The following is an 8,013-nucleotide window of genomic DNA, read 5'->3' on the forward strand; positions in this document are numbered from 1 at the left end:
GAGAATTGAAAACATATGTCCACACAAAACTTGTACGTGAATGTTCACAGAAGCAGCGTTCATAATGGCCAAAAAGTAGAAAGAACCCAGAAGTCCATCAACTGATTGGTAGATACACAAAGTGTGGTATATCCACAGAAGGAAATATTATTCACCAATCAAAATAATGCTACACCATGGATGAACCCTGAAAACATTCTGTTAAAAAAAGAAACAAGGGGCGCCTGGGTGGCGCAGTCGGTTAAGCGTCCGACTTCAGCCAGGTCACGATCTCGCGGTCCGTGAGTTCGAGCCCCGCGTCGGGCTCTGGGCTGATGGCTCAGAGCCAGGAGCCTGTTTCCGATTCTGTGTCTCCCTCTCTCTCTCTGCCCCTCGCCCGTTCATGCTCTGTCTCTCTCTGTCCCAAAAATAAATAAACGTTGAAAAAAAAATTAAAAAACAAAAAAACAAAAAAACCCAGTCACATATTCTGTGATTCCATTTGTATGAGGTGATGAGAATAGCCAAATCCGTAAAGACAGAGTGCCAGGGGCTGAAGAGTGACTACTAATGGGGCCAGGGTTTCTTTTAGGGGTGATTGAAAATATTCCCAAATGGATTGTGGTCATAGTTGCACAAATCTACAAATATGCTAAAAAACAAAACCCGAATTATAAACTTGCCACGAATGAATTGTATGCTCTATGAATTATATCTCAGTAAAGTTGTTTGCTTTTGTTTTAAACCCACTTAATCTCATTCTCTTAGAATTACATGAATTAGGAATCAAACAAGGTTCGAGTTTTTCAGATACTCATGTTGAATACTTTTTTAAAAAATACTGACTCATTAGCTATTCTGGATAATTACTTATTAACAGAAACAATACTGTCAAAACACTCTGCACGTCTAATCAGTCATAAAGATAAACACATTTCAAAACCCTTTTTGAGAGGAAAACAAACCATGAAACGCATTGTAGACATTGGCGTAAGTCGTGTATTTCTAAAAGTGCATATTAAGAATGACTTGGCTGGGGCGCCTGGGTGGCACAGTCGGTTAAGCGTCCGACTTCAGCCAGGTCACAATCTCGCGGTCCGTGGGTTCGAGCCCCGCGTCGGGTTCTGGGCTGATGGCTCAGAGCCTGGAGCCTGTTTCCGATTCTGTGTCTCCCTCTCTCTCTGCCCCTCCCCCGTTCATGCTCTGTCTCTTTCTGTCCCAAAAATAAAAAAAAACGTTGGAAAAAAAAATTAAAAAAAAAAAAAAGAATGACTTGGCATTTTGAGGTTTTCTTCCCCTGACTTGCCTAGAATTCAATCCTCAGCTGCCCAATAAATGTGGACACTGCAGCCCGAGGGACTATTACTTGTAGAGACCCCTGAACGGAGACAAGATGGCTCAGAGGGTGGGCCCTGCAGGGTAGAAGTTACTGATATTCACGTGGAATTGATTTAAATCAGTATTTCTCCACGTTAGCGCTAGTGCCTTTTGGGGAAAGAAAATTCTTTGTTGGGAGAGGGTGGGTGGGTATTTCTTGGCTTCATAGATAGGGCTTTTAATAGCATCCGTGGTCTCTATCTACTAAGTGACACTGTCATCCCCTAATTGTGACACCAAAAATGTCTTTAGACGTTGCCCCCCCCCAGGGGACAAAAATTGCCCCTGTTTGAGAACCACCATCTAGATGATTCCAGGACCCAAGAGGGGGAAACCTTGGAATGCAAGAATTGGTCCTGAGGAATCGGGAGCTAGCTTTCTGAGAAAATGCTCCCCGAAGCGTACTGCGAGGAAGCAATGTTTACATCACCTCACAGAAATTCTCAGCCTGCGTTGAGCTAAGGTCCAGAGAAGAGAGGGACAAGGACCATAGCTTCCCCCGATAGTCCACAAAGCACCTTCACACGGTGCCCCTGTGATCCTCAAACAACCCTGTGAGGAGCGAGGCACATGCTCTCAGCCCCATTCTAAGATGAGAAGGCCGAAGTCCAAGGCCACGTGGCAAAGATGAGGCACCTGACACCGGCTGAATCGTTGTTCAGTCTCCTTTCCTCCCTTCAGGAGGCTGCTACTCTCCAGGTCTTGTATCCCTGGAAAAACAGGCCAACAGTGTGGTCTCAGGGTGAGAGAGTAACAAGGGAGTGGGTTCTCACTGCAGCCTGTGACCTTGGGCACCGCACTTGGTTTGCCTGGAAGCTTCGGTTTGCCCGTTCGTGTGAGAATTGGACTGTCTCCTATCTGAGGGGTCTCCGTCCTGTTACTCCAGCCTAAAGCAGCCTGTCCTGCATATGTTGTGTGTATGGTTTTCAAAGTTCTCCCGCAAACACCATCATACCTGCCTCCAACCCCACAGTGTCCCCATTCCGCAGATGGAGAAATGAACACCCGGAGAGAAGCCACCTGCCTTGGCCACACAGCTGGGCTTGACTGCAAGGCTTGTAGCTCTTACTTGACTAATGTAATGGGGGCAAAGGAGGGATCCCAGGAGCCAGGAGGGGAGGGAAAGTTGCCCCTTTCCCACCCTGGCTCAGGCTAGGGCTGGGCTTTGGTTCATTCCCTCCCATGGAGCAGGCTGTGCAGAGAGGATGTGCTGGTCCGGGAGCCTGAGCTCCCTGGGTTTGTGTGGCCCCAAAAGGGAGAGTGGAAACCTGTCCTTGAAGCTTTGAGCAGTTCTCTGCTTTGCGAGTGGAAGAGACTAGAATTTTTCTCTGAATTCCTTTGTTCTAAGAAAAACACTTCAATGCCCCTTCTAATAGTGACATCAAACTCTCTTCTAAAATGGGGATATTGGAAACCTAAGGAAAAGAGGTTAGCCATGGGAAGGATGGGTATCAGTTAAGAAGCAAGGACCACAGAGAGACTGTTCCAGCATCTGACCTGGATTGGAGCCCCTCTTGGCACAGGGAAAGGCACCTTTGAGAATGTGGCCTGAGAAGAACTGCTCTGGGGGCAGGTGACAAGGTGTATGGGGCTGGACAGGGGGCCCTGGGTAGGGCTGGGATAAGCCTCAGGACACCTGAGGCTGCCCCAAGGTCCAGCCTCTGAAGGTCTCCCAGTGGAAACCATCAACCAGGCAGACAAGAAACCAGGGAGCTGAGGTGGCTGAGTCCCTCCCTGGGCAGAGGACCCAAGAGAGTCTGTAGTCAGTCACTCTAACATGGGCACTAGGAAGTGATCTCTTGCTGTTCCACACAAGCAAGAGTGGGAGCACACAGGTTACCCTGAGAATAATCCCACTTCCCCAAACTGTGAATCATAGCATTATGCATGGACCGTTCTCCAAGCTCTGGCTTTCAAAAGGCTCTGCACATTAGCAAGAGCGTAATAAGAAATTTACTATCCCTGTTTTAGAGGTAAGCCAAGAGTTACCTATAAAACATGCTTGCTGATTTCATAAGCAAAATGGAATCTCGTTGTTTATTAATTTGAATTTCTTGGATTATTTCTGAAGTCAAATATGCTTCCAAACTTTTCGTGGCCACTTGTATTGTGGTTACGGATTACCCAACCAAGTTATTTGCCTACTAAGGAATGTTTGGTTTTGCGGGGTTTTTTTTCAGCTATAAATCAGGACTTTATTTTTCCTGATCTATGATGTATCTTCTTTTTCAAGTACTTTTTTATATGAGGTTACATAAGCGAATTAACTATTTTAAAGTGAACAATTCAGTGGCATTTAGTACATTCACCATATCATGCAACCACCACCTCTACACGATCCTAAAATATTTCCATCACGGCGGAGTACAAATTTTTTTTCACAGTGTTGACCTGGTTTGATCATTTAACGAAAAAACTCTGACTCTGATCCCTTTAATTCCTGATTTAAAAGTACAAGTTGACAATTACATGTTGCATAATTACATGTTGCATAATATGGTGACATATGATGTCACATCATAATATGTTGGGATGACAACTGAGATTCCAGACTAAGTTCATGATGCTCAAAAAACACATTCACCACCATCTGGTTTTTCGATACGACTAAATACATTTCTGTTTTTGCAAAAATAGAATGGTCGGTAACAAAGGTAACAAAAGTGCTATTTTTTTCTTTCTTATGCCAAATTCTTCTTATATTTTTGCTTATGAACTAACTACTTGGTTCAATTTTCCTGGCATATGGTATTTCTATTTCGTGCCCCATGCCTTATAGAACCAGTCCAATTATGTTCATTTATTCCACATTCCTGCCAGCTCTCGTAGGTATGTCCAACTATCCCATGTGTCAGCAAAGAAATCACCGATGTTAAAGAAGAGGGATAAGGGTCTTTGGGACCTACTTGAGGATTTCTTTCTGATGAAAAAATGCACTGAAAAGGAGAATTCTGGTGTGAAAGAGTGATCTGAAGCCTTTCGAAGGTGTAAATATTAAAACAAAAACAAAAACAAAAAACTCACAGGCTTTTACTTTCCAAATAGCTCTGGGCTCTCTTCCCATACGTCAGGAAGGCATCTGAAAAGACATACTTGCCTTAGGTCAGAAGTCAACATGCTTTTTCTATAAAGGGTCAGGTAGCAAATATGTAAGCTTAGTGGGTCATGTACATCTCCCTCCCGTATTCTTTGCTGTTGCTGTTTTTAATATCCCTTTGAAATTCTTAGCTCTGGGCCATATAAAAAACAGGCCTCTGGGCAAATTTGGTCCACTGGCTGTTGTCTGCGGATCTCTGGTTCAGAGTCCTGGGAAAGAGTGAGGCACAGAAGTGGGAGAATAGTTTCCACACGGACTGTCCTTTCAGATCTGTGTCCCCCCCCCTTTTTTTTTTAATGTTTATTTATTTGTGAGAGAGAGACACACACAGAGCACAACTGGGGCAGGGACAGAGAGAGGGAGACACAGAATCCGAAGCAGGCTCCAGGCTCTGAGCTGTCAGCTTAGAGCCCAACATGACCCTTGAACTTACAGACCATGAGATCATGACCTGAGCCAAAGTCAGTCGCTTAACCGACTGAGCCACACAGGAGCCCTCCCTTTTTTTTTTAAGTTTATTCATTTATTTTGAAAGAGGGGGAAAAAGAAAGAGCTTGAGCAGGGGAAAGGCAGAGAGAGAGAGAGGGGGAGAGAGAGAGAATCCCAAGCAGGTTCCACTCTGTCAGCGCAGAGCCCTACCCAAGGCTTTACCTCACAAACCATGAGATCGTGGCCCGAGCTGAAATCAAGAGTCAGATACTTAACCAACTGAGCCACCCAGGCACCCCTCAGCTCTGTGTCCTCTTGGTCAAGGCTTCACCTGTTTCTTCGGCAGGTAGGTGTAGGGTCTGGACTGGAAATTTCCAAGACTCATTCTATGATTCTATGACTGTCCCCAGACAACCTCGCTAAAGATACCACCTGTTATTGCCACGCATGTACCCTGTCTTCATTCAAAGCCTCTCCATCGTTCAGAACCTCAGCCTCTGACCCCCTCCATGCCAGTCCACTCTGAGCCTGGCATCCCCTTCCTCAGGAAGCCCTCCCAGGTTGGCTTAAAGAGCCAAATGCATGAGGGAAGATTGTGCACGTGAGAACGATGTCTGCCCGTGAACACACAGAGCGATCAAAGAGAAACAAAGCCACTGACCTGAGACAGGACTCCCTTTTCCTTGCAGTTGGTCCCTCCAATGAAAACCATGTTGGGCATGACTGGTCTGGGATACTCGAACACAAAGTCGTATCGTAACAGCCAGACGGAGCCCTTCCGATACAAGGTGGGTAAGTGCACATCTCTCTTGAGGATATTGGATGCAAGGTCTTCATACTTTGAATACGAAGGTAGGTCTCCAAGTAACGAACGAGGTAGTTGGCCACCCGTTGGGGGAAGGTCATCCGGTGTGAGAACTGAGTGTAGCATCTGGGAATGTAGGATGCGGGGTTTGGGCTCTGGCTGATTGCGTGCCCCAAGGAGCGTGGGAAGCCCCTGAAGAGATACATGGAGGGCAGGCCTAGGTACTCTGCCAAGATCACCCCACAGGGCAGGGCTGGGTCTGTGAAGAGGGTGTCGAACTTGCTCTCCCTGAGGAAACTCAAGGTGGCGAGTCCTCCAGGAGGCTCTAGCAGTTGGCGAAGTGTTGGTAACAATCATGGTATTCCTGTCCTCCCTCACAGCAGGGTTCAGGAGCCACCTCTCAGTGAAGTGACTGTTTCCAAAAGATCAGAAACGGTGCTCCGGCTCTTCCCGGTCAAATGGCACTGGATAGATTTTTCTCGTGTAGTGTTTGGATTCCTTCAGAAGCAGATTGACCTCTGACACCAGCACTACCACGTCATGTCCCTTCTCACTGAGAAGTTCAACTGCGTCCTTCAGACTGAGCCCGTGGCTTCCATCCTGAGGAACCACCAGCAGCTTGTCACCTACCACCTCACTCCAAAGCGCTAAGAGGAAAACCCCTGCGGAAACTTTCTGAAACGCATGGGGGAGGCAGGCCATCGCGGGGGGCAGGGGGGGGGGCAGATACAGGCAGCAACAAGGATAAATAGTTTACGATCTCTCAGCTTCAGGGCTGCCGGCTACTTTCCCTCAACTAACCACTGCTCTTCACAGCCCTTGCCTACCTCTCCTGGCTCTGAATTTTGCCCTTTGTTTTAAAAGAACCTAAATTGGGGCGCCTGGGTGGCGCAGTCGGTTAAGCGTCCGACTTCAGCCAGGTCACGATCTCGCGGTCCGTGAGTTCGAGCCCCGCGTCAGGCTCTGGGCTGATGGCTCAGAGCCTGGAGCCTGTTTCCGATTCTGTGTCTCCCTCTCTCTCTGCCCCTCCCCCGTTCATGCTCTGTCTCTCTCTGTCCCAAAAATAAATAAAAAACGTTGAAAAAAAATTTAAAAAAAAAAATAAAAGAACCTAAATTAATATTAACCATTTTCATACACACGGCGAACTTGAGCCAATGGGGCCCCTTACCAGCTTTCACCTGAACCCTAGGTTTAGTTTTCTCTTTCTCTCCACCATTGTGCCTCTCCTTCCCAAACTCAGTCACACTTTGAGGACAGCTTGGGAGGCCCCTGGAGGCTGGTCAGTCACACTTTGAGGACAGCTTGGGAGGCCCCTGGAGGCTGGTGGCAATCCTCCGTCCTGAGCTGTCTGGATTCCACAGCAAGGCGACGATGTCCGTGCATGAATAGCTATTAGTAATTCTCTACTTCCTCAGCTTTTCTCAGAAGGGACGTGTCAACAGATGCCAAACTCACGATTTGACACACCACACAGCTGCCCAGTCCCCATCCTGGTGGCCCGGTTACCTCAGCAACAGCTGGATTAGAAGGTGGGCCACAGGAAGCCGAGTGGGCACAGAAGAGTCTGATACAACTGCCCCCCACACTCTGGGCAAACCACCATTGTTTGGAGTTGTCTGTTCTATCAGAAGACAGAATCTAATGCTAAAGATATGTGCTCTTGGGGCCCCTGGGTGGCTCAGTCGGTTAAGTGTCTGACTTTGGCTCAGGTCACAATCTCACAGTTCTTGGGTTTGAGCTCCGCGTCAGGCTCTGTGCCGACAGCTCAGAGTCTGGAGCCTACTTCGGATTTTGTGTCTCCCTCTCCCTCTCTCTCTGCCCCTCCCCCATTCACCCTGTGTCTCTCTCTGTCTCTCAAAAAATAAATAAACGTAAAAAAAAAAAAAAAAAAAGAATTACCATTCTAGATCAGGGGATGGCAGGGACATCCCCTGAGGGCAGGGACAATATTTCTTTTGTTCTCTGCTGTATGCCAGCGTCTAGAAGAATGCCAAGCATACAGTAGACTCTCAATAAATGTTTGCTGATTAATGAACTAGGCTTTGGTTTGCCTACCTGTTTTATTGTTACGTTTCATTTTTGTTTTTCAAGTGGTGAGAATTCACACATGAAATTTAAAGAACCATTGCTCTTTTTTGAGAAGAAACTGGTCAACGACAATGTGAGCAGGTAACCGGTCACTTGCCTTTAGGAAACTCAGATTCTCAGTGGAGCCAGCACGTGGTGAGGGCCCTGGGGCAGGAGTCAGACTACCTGGAGTCTGCTTCCAGCCCTGCCACCTGTCAGCCCCAGGCATGACCCACCTCTTGACGGTCAGGTTTCT

At 47.2% G+C, this 8,013-nt stretch overlaps 1 pseudogene; it reads right to left on the reverse strand.

Annotated features, from left to right (window-relative positions):
• Nucleotides 1–5,303: 5,303 nt before the first annotated feature.
• Nucleotides 5,304–6,389, reverse strand: LOC121014285 (UDP-glucuronosyltransferase 1-6-like; annotated as a pseudogene).
• Between the last annotated feature and the right edge of the window lie 1,624 nt (nucleotides 6,390–8,013).

The sequence above is a fragment of the Herpailurus yagouaroundi genome, unplaced genomic scaffold (assembly GCF_014898765.1).
Source record: "Herpailurus yagouaroundi ecotype Mexico unplaced genomic scaffold, PumYag 202, whole genome shotgun sequence".
In the NCBI taxonomy this organism is placed as follows: Eukaryota; Metazoa; Chordata; class Mammalia; order Carnivora; family Felidae; genus Herpailurus; species Herpailurus yagouaroundi.